The 16,464-nt window shown below is 42.7% G+C and overlaps 1 pseudogene; it reads left to right on the top strand.

The window, feature by feature from the left end:
* Positions 1-1,005: 1,005 nt before the first annotated feature.
* Positions 1,006-2,982, top strand: LOC110750815 (uncharacterized; annotated as a pseudogene).
* The last annotated feature ends 13,482 nt before the right edge of the window (positions 2,983-16,464 follow it).

Below are 16,464 nucleotides of genomic sequence, written 5' to 3'. Positions count from 1 at the left end.
TCCAAGGTTGGATTCAGTCATGCTAGGGAGACCAACTTGGGATACCAACTCTCTAATAGAGTGTGGGACCCATTGTATTGGTGGGCTCCACCTCTATTAGAGAGTTGGTACACAAGTTGGTATCCCAAGTTGGTCTTCCTAGCATTTTCCTTCTTGAAACTATAGATAGAAAATGGTCTTAAAAAGTGTGGCTTATATAAACCAATATAAAAGATGAAGCAAAACCCCATCCTTGTATTTTGGCCATAGTGTTTCTTGGGATCCTCTTGTATTTTGGCTAATCTAATGGTTAAAAACTTGTGTCAAATAAAAGAATGATAACTATCCAATAAATGAATAATTTTGTTAAAAAAATTGATCCTCAGTTTCCACATCATCAAACTGCTCGGCAATTCATCACCCTTGACAATTTGACATTTTGTCGTCCAAAATATCCAATAAGGCCTTGTTTCTTTCTTGCCTATTCAAAGACATTTCGACCCAAAAAAAAATTCAAAGACATTTGAATATTTTAAAAGTATAGCCGCATGGCTATACTCTTTAAATATATTCCAGACGAACACGGAGCTTGCGCTCGCAGAGTACGGAACTTGCACTCGCAGTCAAGCCATTTCGCTTCTCTATCAACTCAAGCTTCGATTTGTTTTCTTTGGTTTCGGCTGCTTCGTCCTCCAGGTTCGGCAACGAAAAAAACCCAACCCGCCTAGGCGCCCGCCTAGCTACCGCCTAGCCGTCTAGCCACCGCCTAGCATCCTCGCGCTTGCCTAGCCACCGCTTAGCCGCCTTGCGCCCGCCTAGCAACCGCCTAGCCGCCTCGCGCCAGCCTAGTGACCGCCTAGCCGCTCGCGCCTTCCTAGGGATAGCCTAGCCGCCTCGAGCCCGCCTAGGCCTATTTTTCGAACACGGCAATTGACTGAAAGTCTGAAACAACAATGGCCTCTTTCAGCGTCCTTTGGCTTCTTTTGCAGTCTATGCTTTCTCAGTTGCTTCTGGTTTCATGTGTCCATGGCTCAAAATGCTACTACCGATCCATCTGAAGGTACTAGCGTATAACATAAATACGTTATGTGATGTGTACGCAATGATTGAATTGAGAATGCAGTGACGGCGTTGATCTCAATATTCAAGCAATCCATTATGTGATGTCTACCGATCCATTATATCCATCAGCTTTCTTCAAGGTCACTTCCATCGTAGCCATTTGGTATATAGTGCTTGGTCTAGACTTATCTGTAAAGTGCTGTCTTTGACTTGGATTTGTATATGATTGTTAATTCATCTTTTTATTTTTGGAATTTTGACATGGAAGGCATGATGCTTGTGGTTTGTAGGTTGTTGGGTACCTTAACAGCAAGCAGGCGGCAACTGTTTAAAAGAATGATTTGGGAAGCAATGAACAAGGACTATGATAAGGTAATGCCTTTGGAAATCCATAAATTTTATCATATGTGTGTTCACAAGGATTCGGTGCAATGCTAGGGGCTTTCTTAGTGTCTGTTTGTTGCATGGTTTCTTTTTATTTGTTGTCTATATTTTTGGCTTTTGAGTCTTTAGATTGAAATCATTGAGGTTACATAGTTAATCATGAGTATCAGCCCCTGCATTATTTGCCTCTTCATTCTCCTTAGCTCTGTGATTGTGCGGGAATTCTTCACTTCTAAACCTGACCTCTTTTCTTGTATATGAGTTTATGTTTGCTGCATGTCATATGTGCATTGTGATCTGAAAGCATAGGATTGAAAGTCTCATCCAGCATAGAGTTCTTGCCCAGTTCTGAGCTGTTATTGAAGTCACACACTACATAACTGTGTTGAAAGTCTTCACTTCAATCTTATATGCATTTGACTTATTTTTTTATCTTTCGACTATCTGTGTATGTTTTACTGCCAGAAATGAGTCTTATGTATTGATCTCTATATGAAACTACAAAATTGGCAGGGAAAGAGTAGAAAACGAGCCAGAATGTACAAGAAAGGTGCTCCTGGTAAAAAGCCAGAAAAGGCTGTCAAAGTTTCTACTGTGATGGATACTAAGAATGTAAGTTAATAAACTGATTTATGGGATTTTTGGTGCCTAAATGGTCCTGCCATGTTGATTGTCCTACTTATGATTTATTTACCAGATACTAATGTGACATTTTGTTCTTGCAGGGGCTGCGTTCAAAAATCAACTATGATGCTTTGGATAAATTAAATGAAGAGCTTGTAAGCATCTTTTATATGTCTTATTTTAGAATCAATTTTGCTTTATTCATGCTTTGCAAATCCCATGTTATGTTCTGTCAACATCCAAGGTCTTATTAACTGATGCACAGACTACAAGTGACTAAAAGCCAATCAAATCTAATGGCACGTTTAAATTCGATTGTCAAATGATGTTACTTGTTCAATATATTTTTTGTTTTCTTAATGTCTGGTTAGTGTCGGACAGCAAATTCCTGTTTAATGGAATAAAGGTATATACAAGTGTCACAAACCATGGCAAGATAGAACTTAATACGTAAAGGAATGATCAATTGTGCAGGTTGTTTACTTATTGGGCAATTAATGGGAGACTTAAAAAATAGGAAAATCTTTCATCTTTTTACATGGTTAATAGTTTTTTTTGCCATGCAATGTAGTTCCTAGTTAGAAATCGTGGTAGGTTTTAGAGAATAGAGGTGTCTTTCTGCGAGTAATTGCTAGAACCTTTTCTAAATTTTTTTCCCCATGTGTAAAATCAGGGTTATGCACCTGCATTCGAAGAAGGCACAAAGTCTAATTTGGCAGTCACGGTGATATGCAACTGTCAAATGAGAAGAACAGTTTTGAAGGCAGCCATGATGATGATGATTTTGAGCATGAAAGTAATGGATACAGTGAAGAGGCTGAAGCCAGACAAGGCCATGATGATGATACATATGTTGCAAATGACGAATATAATGGATGCAACTACGATGACGAATACAATTACAATGTGGAATGCGATTTTGACGAATTATGACTCAAATAGTCATTTATTTTTTCATGATTCAGTTGTATCATGTAACGATCAAAAGGTTATTAAATCTTCTGGTTTTTTATAATTTTTTTGAATTGGTATCAGTATGAGGAGAGATGCAATTGAGCATTGCTTGCATGTCAAACTATGTGAACTGTAACCATAAGCACAAATTTGTAAATTGGAACCCTGAATTGTTGGTTCCAAGCTGTTCACACTTTATTTAGTGTAGAGAGAAGCACCAGTTTGACAACAATATTTCCCCAACATTGACAACACCAAAAGACTTCTCAATAGTTTATCATATGCCCCTGAAAGTGTATTTGAGTATCAGTTTGCCCTTTGAAACTCATTTTGTCTCACTTTACTCTTTTTTTCACACATATTTGTCTCACTTTGTCTAGATTCCGGTGAGGCCAACAATTTCCGGTCAAAATATTAATTAAAAATTAAAAACTCAATTAATATACATTATGTTTTAAATATTAATCTTATTTAAAATTGAGTTTTTAATTTTTAATTAATATTTTGAACAGAAATTGTTGGCCTCACCAGAATCGAGGCAAAGTAAGCAAATATGCGTGGAAAAGGGAGTAAAGTGAGACAAAATGAGTTTCAAGGGCAAGGACGAATCGAGGAAAGTGGGCTAATATTTTTCTTGGCTTTGGGGATTCCAAGTAAAATAATAATAATAATAATAATATAATAACATTAAAAATATTTCAAAACCAGAAAGTAACAAATAAAATAATAAAATAACATCTTTGAAAAAAAAATCTAAAACAAACTTTCTCATTCTCTCAGAAATACTATGCAGCCAGTAGAAGCAATGCAAACGCAATTCAACAGAAGCAATCCAAACTACATAGGGACAACGCAGCCACTATTTAACCTCAAGCCTTGGAGTTTCAACTTCAAAACCACCTTAATTAGTTGATACTTGTAAAAATATTTAAAATAGAGCCAAAGAAGAGGGGTTTACAGTTTATTTTGGCAAAAAAGGAAAGGAGGTTTACGGCTACTAGGGAACATAGAGCATGAAGAAATTATTAAATTTTCATGTTGGCAGACATTCAATATTTCTCATGTTTGTTTTGATAGTAATTTATTATTACTACCATGTTATTTGTTCCAAAAGCAATTATAAATGTGTTTTTTAACTCAAAAGAGGTGAGCTAATATTAAACAAAAAACAATCACAAGCCAGGAGACAAAGAGATTGTGGGCTAATAATATTTTTTGTAGTAGGATTAGCTTATAAAATTTGCACTAAGTTTAGTATTTTTAAAATTTTACACTGTGTTAGACCCCAGCCTAGCCTGTACATGGATTTGTCCTTGTTCAAGAGGCAAAGTGAGACTCAAATTCATTTTCAAGGGGTATATAAAAAAAATAAGCCAAATATTAATACAGAGAGAGAAAATGGAATGGGAAAGTCAATAAAAAATTAATTACAATATATCATTATATATATAATATAAAAAAAATTAGTTTGTTTAATCTTAGTCATTCATTGTACTCTAATCTAATGGTTAAAAACTTGTGTCAAATAAAAGAAGAATAATTATCCGGTAAAAGAATATTTTTGTTAAAAAAAATCGATTCTATGATGACATTAGTAGGGCTCAGTTTCCACATCATCAAACTGCTCGGGAATTCATCACCCTTGACAATTTGACATTTTGTCGTCCAAAATATCCAATAATGCCTTGTTTCTTTATTGCCGATTCAAAGATATTCGAATATTTTAAAAGTATAGCCGAGCGGCTATACTCTTTAAATATATTTCAGACGCTGCACTCGCAGAGTACGGAACTTGCACTCGCAGTCAAGCCATTTCACTTCTCTATCAACTCAAGCTTCGATTTGTTTTCTTTGGTTTCCGCTGCTTCGTCCTCCAGGTTCGGCAACGAGAAAAGACCCAACCCTCCTAGGCGCCCGCCTAGCTACCGCCTAGCCGCCTAGCGACCGCCTAGAATTCTCGCGCTTGCCTAGCAACCGCCTAGCCGCCTCACGACCGCCTAGCCACCGCCTAGCCGCCTCGCGACCGCCTAGCCACCGCCTAGCCGCCTCAAGCCCACCTAGCCACCGCCTAGCCACCTAGCCGCCCGCCTAGGCCAATTTTTCGAACACTGCGATTGACTGATAGTCTGAAACAACAATGGCCTCTTTCAGCGTCCTTTGGCTTCTTTTGCAGTATATGCTTTCTCATCTGCTTCTGGTTTCATGTGTCCATGGCTCAAAATGCTACTACCGATCCATCTGAAGGTACTAGCCATCTTTCAGGTATAACAAAAATACGTTATGTGATGTGTACGCAATGATTGAATTGAGAATGCAATGACAGCATTGATCTCAATATTCAAGCAATGGGACATGCAAGCCCTGCCTATCAGTGGAGGAGAGCCAGGCATTGTATTTTCCAGCAATGGAAGCGAGTTTGAAAAGCCAGAGAATAATCCAGCCATCACTTGTGACTGTACTTATGACAAAAATACTACCTGCCACATCACCAAACTGTATGTTATTACCCTCCTCTATCTCTCTCTCTCTCTCTCTCTCTCTCTCTCTCTCTCTCTCTCTCTCTCTCTCCATATTCTTTAGTCTTGTGTTGTTGACTGTAGCAAATCAATTAATTATCAAGTTTAGAAAACTAAGCAGAACATGCTTGATATATCAATTGTAATATTAAGTGCATAACTGCTCAATCTTTTTTCTTTCCAGGAGAGTTTATGCTCTGAACAAACGAGGGGTGTTTCCAGAAGAATTTGTGGCTTTAAGATATCTGACCTATTTGTATGAAGTTTTTCCAACCCCTTCTCTGTTGTTTGGTTTATCACAGTTTACATTTTCATATAAAAGACACAGGTTTCTTACCGTTCAAAATTGTCACAAATATTTTTTATACTTGGAGAATAATCGCTGGTCATTTCATTTTGTATCAATTCTTGTAGGAAAATTGATCAGAATTATTTCACCGGTCCCCTACCAGCATTCTTCGCCAATATGTCTGCGTTGATGGTATTGTAAGTAGTGAGAGAGCATTTATTTAAGTTTTGGTAGAAATTTTTTATCTGTCAAATACTTTGATGAGTCTCATTCCCATGTACAATTTCTATAATTGACTCTGGTTCTATTTTCCTTTATCTGTTTTGTAAGCTTTAAGGAACTACTTACTAATTATAATCTTTGAGGTAAGACTAGCTGCTTGGTGATTGGCTTTATTTTTTGTTTTTGGTCCTGATATATAAGTTGGAATTGTATTTCTTACAAATCAATCAATTTTGTTGGTTTATTTCTTCTTTGAGGACATGAAACATAGATCTCCCCAGTGAGTATCATACCATATGGTAAAAGAAGCACCTAGTACTATACAGAAAATTATTCTGTTTTTATCCTGAATTATAAACAGGTGCTAATATCTTTAATTGATATATTTCCATTCAGGTCAATTGCCATCAATTCATTCTCTGGGCCCATCCCCAAGGAGCTTGGAAACCTTAAGGAGCTAACCGTCCTGTAAGCAATGAAACATGACCAAACACAATTAAATTATGGGTTTTACACAAATGAGAAATACTGTATTGAATTGAAACATGTTAGATATAGATGTTAAAAGTTGGTGAAAAATATTATAGTATTAAACCCATAAAAGATAGTGCAGCATGTTTCTTGGTCAGTTGTTGACTAATAAGTGCTGTAGGCATGTTCAAAGGATATTGTGAGGCTCGAGGGCAACTTGCCTCCTTGGTTCTCACGCAGCTAGTGGAGATAGCACATGCATCCAGCTCCATTACTTTTAGTGGTTATTAAAAGGGCAGAAGCTGGGCCATTGTTTTTGTAGAAGATGCAAGGTTGATACACGGGTGTGAGAGGAAGAACGGAGAGTGATCTTTGTGGGTGAGAGAGAGGTTCTTGGGAAATACTGTGAGTGGAGTACAAGGGTAGCTGGATCTTGGGTTATGTTGATTTAACTCAAATGTATCTTGTACTGGTGTTATTATCATAGTGAAGAAATTATCTCTCCGGGGACGTAGGCAAGAGTTTGCTGAACCTCGTTAAATCTCTTGTGCACTATTTTATTCCTTGTTTACATTATTTGTTCAACTGTGGTTTGTGTTGTGGAGTGTGTATTTCTGAATTTCAGTTTATCGAAGGTGACAAAGCACAACAAGTGGTATCAGAGCTTTGGTTCGTGTGATATTCAGATTTGTTCACCATGAGCACTACAAGCAACTTGCAATTTTCAGTTGTGCAGTTTAATGGGAAAGGCAGCTTTACTCTTTGGCAGAGGAGAGTAAAGGACCTCCTGGTCCAACAAGGTTTGGCTAGACCTTTGAAGGGAGCAAATGGAAAGCCTGAAGGAATGAAAGATGATAAGTGGGAAGAGTTGGAGTCGAGGTGTGTGAGTACAATACGACATTGTATTGCTGATAATATCATAAATAATTTTATGGATGAGGATTCTCCTCCTGCTTTGTGGGAGAAGTTGGAAAAGCTCTATATTGCTAAGAGCTTAACCAACAAGCTACATCTGAAGCGGCAATTGTACAAGCTGAAGATGGAGGAAGGCGGGAATCTCATGGACCACATGAACGTGTTCAACGGATGCATGGATCAACTGCGGAAAGTTGATGTTAAAATTGAGGAAGAAGATAAGGCCCTTTTACTTCTTACCTCACTTCCTGATTCCTATGAAAATCTTGTTACAACTTTATTGTATGGTAAAGATACAGTGAGCTTGGAACAGGTGCAGACATTATTGGTATCCCATGATATACAGAAGAAAAGGACTAGAGATGATGGGCAAGAGACTGCATTAGCTGTTCAAGGTGGGAATCACGGAAGGAAATCTGATGGTAAATCTGAGAAAGAGAACAGGCTCAGATCTAGTACCAGAGAAAGGGGTGTGCAGTGCTACCTTTGCAAAGAATTTGGTCACATCAAACGATTTTGTCCTTTGAAGAAGAAAAAGGATGAAGCTGGTTCGAGTGGAAATTCTTATGTAGCAGAAGAAGATTTTGGATTTGTCCTCACGGTATCCGAAGGTGAAAATACTTCTCCTTGTGATGCTTGGGTTTTAGATTCTGGTTGTACTATGCATGTTTGCTCCAAGAAAAATTATTTTGACACATTCCATGCATGTAAGGGCGGTGACCTGTTTATGGGTGATGGACACCCTTGTAAAATTAAGGGATTTGGAACTGTCAAAATAAAGATGTATGATGGAGTGGTACGCACAATAGGCGATGTTGCATATGTACCAAAGGTGAGAAAGAATCTAATATCTCTTGGAAGATTGGACTCCTTGGGATGCAAATATTTTGTTGCAGGTGGAGCCATGGAAATCACGAGTGGTGGAATGGTCCTAATGAAAGGGAGAAAGTGTGATTGTTTATATTGTCTGGATGGTATTACCATGATGAACTCGATGGATTGTTGCTGGAAACGAGAAGCGCTGATTTGTTTTCAGGGTAGAGACAATGGTGAGGGAATAAAACCTGTTGATGGAGATGGGGGTGCATCGAGACCCTCCTCTGAAGCTATGTAGCAAAAGTAGCTTGGTGCAGCTACACATGTTTATTGGCCGTATAACATGAATGGAGATAGGACCGTGTTTATTGATTCATGTGTTGTGTAGCTGGTGTGTTTTGTAAAGGCCAATAGTTTAATATGGTACTAGTTTGTATAGTATTTTCACCAAGGTGGAAATTGTTAAAAGTTGGTGATAAATATTATAGTATTAAACCCATAAAAGATAGTGCAGCATGTTTCTTGGTTAGTTGTTGACTAATAAGTGCTGTAGGCATGTTCAAAGGATATTGTGAGGCTCGAGGGCAACTTGCCTCCTTGGTTCTCACGCAGCTAGTGGAGATAGCACATGCATCCAGCTCCATTACTTTTAGTGGTTATTGAAAGGGCAGAAGCTGGGCCATTGTTTTTGTAGAAGATGCAAGGTTGATACACGGGTGTGAGAGGAAGAACGGAGAGTGATCTTTGTGGGTGAGAGAGAGGTTCTTGGGAAATACTGTGAGTGGAGTACAAGGGTAGCTGGATCTTGGGTTATGTTGATTTAACTCAAATGTATCTTGTACTGGTGTTATTCTCATAGTGAAGAAATTATCTCTCCGGGGACGTAGGCAAGAGTTTGCTGAACCTCGTTAAATCTCTTGTGCACTATTTTATTCCTTGTTTACATTATTTGTTCAACTGTGGTTTGTGTTGTGGAGTGTGTATTTCTGAATTTCAGTTTATCGAAGGTGACAAAGCACAACAATAGAGTCCCCATTTGGAAGGCCTCACTGGACTGGACTGGGTTAAATTGTACTTGAAACCCATGTTTGGTAAGTGAGGGGACTAACTTAAATGAGACTATATTGTCCAATAGTAAAAAAATTGCCTCACTCGCACGTCCAATATAGCGAGCTCGAAACATGGTTCGCAAAATAGCGAGCTCACTAAATAGAACACGCGAGTCCAATGCGATACTAGTTTCTTCTTCTTCTTCACCTAGACACGAGTCTGGGCAATGGACGCCAAGTCCTCCACTTCCGAGCCCAAGTTCATCGAAAAGGCTTGAAACCCAGCAATCGCCTTGAGATCTTGCTGCTGCTAATGGTCGCCGAAGGCCGAGCTCTGGTCGTACATGTGGGTCAGGGACGACGAGGCTTGGGTCTCTGTTTGGCTATCAGAATAGCGCACGGTGTCGGCCCTGAGCTTGGAAGGCGACGCCCAACTTTGGGGGAGTCTCAAATAAAAGCAATGATTCATTGAATTGATGCAAGAGTCGAAGCAGCCATGTCAGATGCAGAGAGTGGAGAAGATGATGGTGAGCTTTGAGATAGAGTTGAATCGTTCATCGTATGAACAAATTGAGTAATGAAAAGTGATTAGGAAGAAAATTAGAGAAAGAATTGATGAAATTTCTGAGAGAATCACAACTGAAGAGTTTTTGGCAGGGAGAAAATTTGAGAAAAAGCAAAAATGAGAGAAGGATCAAAAGTCGTGAGGAAGAAGAAGATAGGAAGAAAGATTATAAAAATAAAAATAAAAATAAAAGACGGGCTGGGAAGGAAAGGAAGAAGAAATGGATAAAAAGGAGAAAAAAAAAAGAGATAAAGATAATTTTAGCCTTTAAAAAATATTAAAATTTATTTGTTTTTATTATTATTTATTTTTAGGTCAAAATCCTTAATTAAAAGTAAATATCAGATAGTAAAATAAATATTAGAATTTTATTTATTTATAATTCAAATTAATTATTAAAATAATTATTTTTTAGTCCGACACAACACCAAACATAGGTCTTCACTATTTTAACAATTCAACTTCTTAGTCCGACGCAGCACCAAACATAGGTCAGTACTTAATCCAGCTTAGGCCAATCCGAGCTAATCCAAGACAGTCCTAGGATTTAGTCCAGTCCATGACAGTCCGCCGTACCAAACGACCCCTTAGTGGTCAACAACTTCACATTTGTCAGTTCAAACATAATGTGAGTTGAATCGAAATACCCTTTTTTTTAGACGGATTGTTCAAACATAAAGTGATTGCTATTACACTTTTGCAGTTTAATGGATTCTTCCACTACAGTTTAATTATTATTTATAAATAATAATTGTTCTTTGTGTTTACAGTCTTCCTGGATTGAATTGCCTCCAGAGGAATTTTCCATGCAATCGAAATACCCCCATGATGTAATCTTCTTCTATATTTCACTAGCATTTATTTCTTTAATGCAAGATAATGTTACAGCAATAGGCATTGCTTATCTCATTATGTATACATATTGTAGGAATGTCTTGATAAATCTAGTAAGCATATCTTGTGCTATTACATCAGTTTGAAGTTTTTTCACTAATCACAGCTTGTGCTATTACATTGAATTGTACAGATGCAAATTTCTCAATCAAGTGAGGAGGACCGCAAATGAGAGGAAGTGGCGGAATATTGTATGAGGCTGAAGACTCAGCTCTTGGCCCAGCAACATTTAATGTAACCAGTACACAGAAATGGGCTGTTAGCAATGTGGGTTTGTTTTCTGATAGAATGAATCATTTGTGGGAACCGAATTAAATCACCCTAGGTCAAATAATTCCTTCCATTTGGGGATTATTTGACCTAATTGGGAGTTACTCAATTTAATTGGGAGTTACCCAATTAAATTGGCAATTACCTAATTAAAATGGGGATTGATTTGATTCCTACCCTAATTAGGGATTTGATTTAAATCAGATAAATCAAATCCCTAATTAATCAAATCTCACCTAATAGGGGAGGAATAATTCCTTTCCATCTACGGAATTATTCCTCTGAAACCCTAGCCTCCGAGGCTCCTATAAATACCTAGCTACACACAAGGGTTAAGGTACGTCTAAATTCCTACTGAAACTCTGCAAAAATAATTCTCCACAAACCCTAGCCACCATCTTCTTTCTCTCTCCCTCACACAAGGCTCCGGCCTCCACACACGGCTCCGGCCATCCGGTTTTCCTTGAACACCCATCCTAACTTAGGCATCGGAGGGCCTTTGGCCAACACCCCCCGGGTGTGGTCCTTTACTCCGATCTGTTTTGCAGGGAGAGAGAGGTGTGAAGAAGACGAAGGAATCTTTAGGCGAATATTCCCGTGGGAGGAAATTTGCTCCCACAAATTGGTGCTTTCATTGAGAGCGCGAAATTATACTTAAAGCGTGCTCCAAATTCATTTTCCACAACTTTTTCCAATCAACCATGGTCGATACAAGACGTTCGAAGAGTAACACCACCACGACGGGCCCGTCTCATGGTTTCGTGGTGGAAGCCTCTCTGCAACCTCACAGAATCGTGGCTGCCAACGCCTTGCGTCCGCCTCCAAGTGCTTCGCAGCCACTTCCAACTGCCGGAATGGCAGAGCAGCCACCGCATGGTCCCGAGACCTCCACAGCCTTGCAGCCGCAGGCGCCAGCGGCCGGAGCTGTTCTGCCGCGCCCTCCTGCTGTCAGAACACAGCAGCAGCCACACCACTCAACTGTCGGACTTGCTGCACAGCCCTACGGCTACTTTGACGCCTCCCCTGTCTTGGAGCAGATCCATTCTCTCCCTCCTCTGCCACCACACTTGACGTATGCACCTGTGTACGCTTCTAATGGAGCCCTAGCCCATATGCCATTGGGCCCGATGCACTCCTCTGGTCAGGTGGACCTTAACTCACGGGTTGATCAACTTACACAAAGAGTCGACGATCAGAATAACCTGATTGGCCAGCTACTCAGGCAGATCAACTTGAACCAAGGCCCTAACCTTGGACCCCGTGACGAGGAGAGGAGGACACACGAGCATGTCAGCGAGCAGTTCGAGAGGTCCCAAGCTGGTCAGGCAAGGGCAAACGGGCAGGGGAGAGAACGAGATCGTGCTGGAGAGACACAGACATCTGCAAGTCATACTCTGAGCCGGTCGACGATCCGTTCGAGGTTAGGTCCAAGGACCAATGTACGCGAAAGGCTGGGCCCACAGTCCAATGTCCATGCCCGGTTGGGCCCACAGTCCAATGTCCACGCCCGCTTAGGCCCACAAGGAAGTAACCAATCCAGGCTGGGCTCACAAGGAGCTCGAGTTTGTGAACAATCGCGTGACGAGCGCAACAATCGACGCTCACCAGCCCGCTCGAGGACCAACACACGGCAACAAACCGTAGAGGACTCCTCACAAGCTCAATCTCCTAATCTGCCCCACGGGCAGAACAACCAAGGGGATCGACCCTTGGGAATGGAGGAGGAAGTTAACCAGCGGCGCTCGAGGCACCCAAGACGGCGACCCGAGCCACCAGCCCTGCGGGCAGAGGATGTCGAGAAGTTAGTGAATGACCGACTCCAAAGTCTCCAACTTAAAGGAAGCATGGAGGAGGCCTCGCGCAAGGAAATTGATCAAGTCGACTGCACACCCTTTACAGACGAGGTGGAACGGGCTCCGCCGCCGAAGCGGTTCACAACGCCATCCATCACTTCGTTCAAGGGAGACTCTGACCCGGAGAGCCATTTGAGGCACTTCAAGAGTGCCATGATCCTGTACAAGGCAGACGACGCCCTAATGTGCAAAGTGTTCGCGATGACTTTGCGAGGAGCAGCTCAAGACTGGTTCCACACTCTACCGTCCGCGTCGATAAGCAACTTCAAGGAGTTCACCCTCATCTTCACAAAGGAGTACACCTCCTACAAGACGGTCAGAAAGCATGCAGACCACTTGTTCAACCTGCACAAGAAACCAGATGAGTCTCTTCGAGACTACCTCAGACGGTTCAAGGCTGAGAAGGCGAACATCATAGGATGCAATGACCAAGTTGCATCCTCAGCTTTCAAGAAGGGCTTGCCAACCGAACATGAACTGTATCGTGAGCTGGCCATAACTCCAAGCCAAACCTTGGCAGAGGTCTTCGCTACGGCAGAGCGCTACGCACTTTGGGACGATGATCGTATCGCTGCGAAGAAAGCCAGCAAGCAGGCTGATCACCCGCCCAAGCAGGCGAGCCAAAAGAGTAACAAGTTCGAGAACAAAGCCCGAGACAAGCGCAGATCGCGGCCCCAAGAGGGAGGCTCAGAAACAGGAACCTTCACTGAGTTCACTATCCCAATCCACCAGATCCTGGCACAAGTAAAGGACAAGCCGTGGGTGAGGAGACCGCCGCCCCTGAGGGGAGACCCGTCTAAGAGGGATGCCAATAAGTACTGCGCATTCCATGGGGAGCATGGTCATTACACAAACAACTGCAACGCCTGGAAAAGGCACCTTGAGGAGCTGGTCAGAGACGGCTATTGCACAGAATTCGTTGCAAATAAGGCCATCCAGCAGATCGAGGATCGTGATGCGGCTGCCAAGGAACCTCCCCAAAAGGTCATACGGATCAACACCATTCTAGATGACTCCCAGGAGTCCGGGCTGACCACCAAGGAGCGCAAGAGGAAGATCGCGCAGGCGACTTATGTCTCCCAAGTCACAACGGGCGTACCAGTCATTGCGGATACACCCATCATCGGCTTTCAGAAGAAGGACTTGATCGGGCTTGATCTGCCGCACAATGACGCCCTAGTAATCTGCATCCAAATTGAACAAGCTGTGATCGAGCGAGTTCACGTGGACGAGGGCAGCGCAGCCAATATCCTGCAACTATCTGTTATCCAACAGATGGGATTAGAGCCCAAGATCAGCAAACTTGCCAGATCACTCACCGGCTTCAATGGGGCCACGTCAATCACTGTTGGGACAATTGACCTAGACGTCCGCTCACCCCCAGTGGTCTGCTCGCAAACCTTCATGGTCATCGACGAGGTCTCTCCCTACAACGGGATTTTGGGCCGACCATGGATCAACAAGATCGAAGCCATCACATCTGCTCTACACCAGAAGATCCGCTTCCCCATCCCTGGAGGCGGTATCGGGCAGATCAACAGTGACCAAGCCATGGCAAGGAGATGCACAGCCCAAGGGCTCAAGAAGAGCAAACATCTGCAGTTCACACCAGTAATGCAAGCTACTGACGAGGCAGGAAACACTCCCAGCAGACAAGCAAGCCCGAGCGGGAAGGGAGTTGCTACCTCAAAATAGCAATTAAGGAGCCAGGATCAAGGCGAGGGAATCCGCCCGGAAGACTCCCCTGAAAAGGGTTGGAAGCCTGAGGATGACGTTGAGTTAGTACCCCCTGATCCTGGCCCGCCAGACAAAGAAGCGCAGATCGGCTCGCGCCAAAATCCAAACAAGACGGATCGAGACGAGGGAATCCGCCCGGAAGGCTCCCTTGAACAAGGTTGGAAGCTTGAGGAAGACGTTGAGTTAGTACCCCTCGATCCTGACCAGCCAGACAAAAAAGCGCGGATCGGTTCGCGCCTAAGCCTAGACGAGAAGGTGGAGCTGACCACCTTCCTCCAAAAGAACAAAGACATGTTCGCATGGTCGCCATCTGACATGCCTGGCATCGACCCGAACATCATCTGCCACCGACTCCATGTCAACCCTGCTAGCAAACCCATAGTGCAGAAGAGACGCAACTTCGCCCCCGAGCGAGTTGCAATCATCGAAGCCGAGATCGATAAGCTTCTAGCTGCCGGCTTCATTGAAGAGGTCTCCTACTCAGAATGGCTGGCCAATGTTGTACTGGTGGCAAAGCAGGAAAAGGGCAAATGGAGAGTTTGTGTCGACTACACCGACCTCAACAAAGCTTGCCCAAAAGACAACTTCCCATTACCGAGAATCGATCAGCTCGTGGATTCAACTTTCGGCAATCAGCTGCTCAGCTTCATGGACGCCTACTCCGGCTATAATCAAATCCTAATGTACGAAGATGACATGGCGAAGACTTCTTTCATCATAGAAAGAGGGACCTACTGCTACAAGGTCATGCCTTTTGGGCTGAAGAACGCCGGAGCAACCTACCAAAGGCTCGTGAATAAAATTTTCAAGGAGCAGATCGGTAAGACCATGGAAGTCTATGTGGATGACATGCTGGTCAAAGCCCCTAAGCGAGCAAACCACATCAAGAACCTCACTGAGGCGTTCAGCCTGCTCCGCCAGTATCGCATGAAGTTGAATCCAAGTAAGTGCACGTTCGGTGTATCGTCCGGTCGATTCCTGGGATACATAGTAACTCAACGAGGTATCGAGGCGCACCCACGCCAAATCAAGGCCATTCTCGAGATGAAGTCACCTTCAACAGTAAAGGAAATACAAAGTCTGACGGGCAGAGCAGCGGCCCTCAACCGATTCCTCTCGAGATCCACCGACAAGTGCAGACCATTCTTCAAGGCTTTAAAGAAGGGGCAAAGAGATAAATGGGACGAGGAGTGCGAAGAAGCTTTCCAGAATTTAAAGACTTACCTCACTTCACCTCCCCTGCTCTCGAAGTTAGTTCCTGGTGAAGACTTGTTCGTGTACCTGGCGGTGTCCAACTCAGCCGTAAGCTCAGCTCTCATCCGAGAAGAACTGGGGGCCCAACATCCGGTATTCTACACGTCAAAAGCCCTTCTCGATGCAGAGACTCGCTACCCAAAATTGGAGAAGCTCATTTTGGCCCTTGTAGTTTCCGCGAGAAAGCTGCGACCCTACTACCAAGCTCATCGAGTCATCGTCATGACCGACTTTCCTTTGAGGTCAATCCTGCACAGCCCTGACGCGTCTCAACGACTCATGAAGTGGGCTATAGAGATAAGCCAATACGACCTCCTCTACCGGCCGAAGACTGCAATAAAAGCCCAAGCTTTGGCAGACTTTGTCGCAGAATTCACGCCATCGGCTGAAGAAGAGAAGCTGGTCAGCAAAAAGAAGGAAAGTTCGAGAGCAGACAAGACCTCCGATGAACCTGACCAACCCAGAGACATGTGGCAGTTGCGCGTAGATGGAGCGTCGAACCAAAAAGGAGCTGGGGCAGGTGTCGTCATCATCACTCCGGATGGAACCCTGTTTGAGCAAGCTATCACGTTTGGCTTCCCAGCCTCAAACAACGAGGCAGAATACGAGG

This window comes from Prunus avium, chromosome 6, assembly GCF_965620075.1.
Source record: "Prunus avium chromosome 6, drPruAviu1.hap1.1, whole genome shotgun sequence".
Classification (NCBI taxonomy): Eukaryota; Viridiplantae; Streptophyta; class Magnoliopsida; order Rosales; family Rosaceae; genus Prunus; species Prunus avium.
Note: the sequence above shows the minus strand (reverse complement) of the source record. Positions and strands in the feature narration are given on the sequence as shown.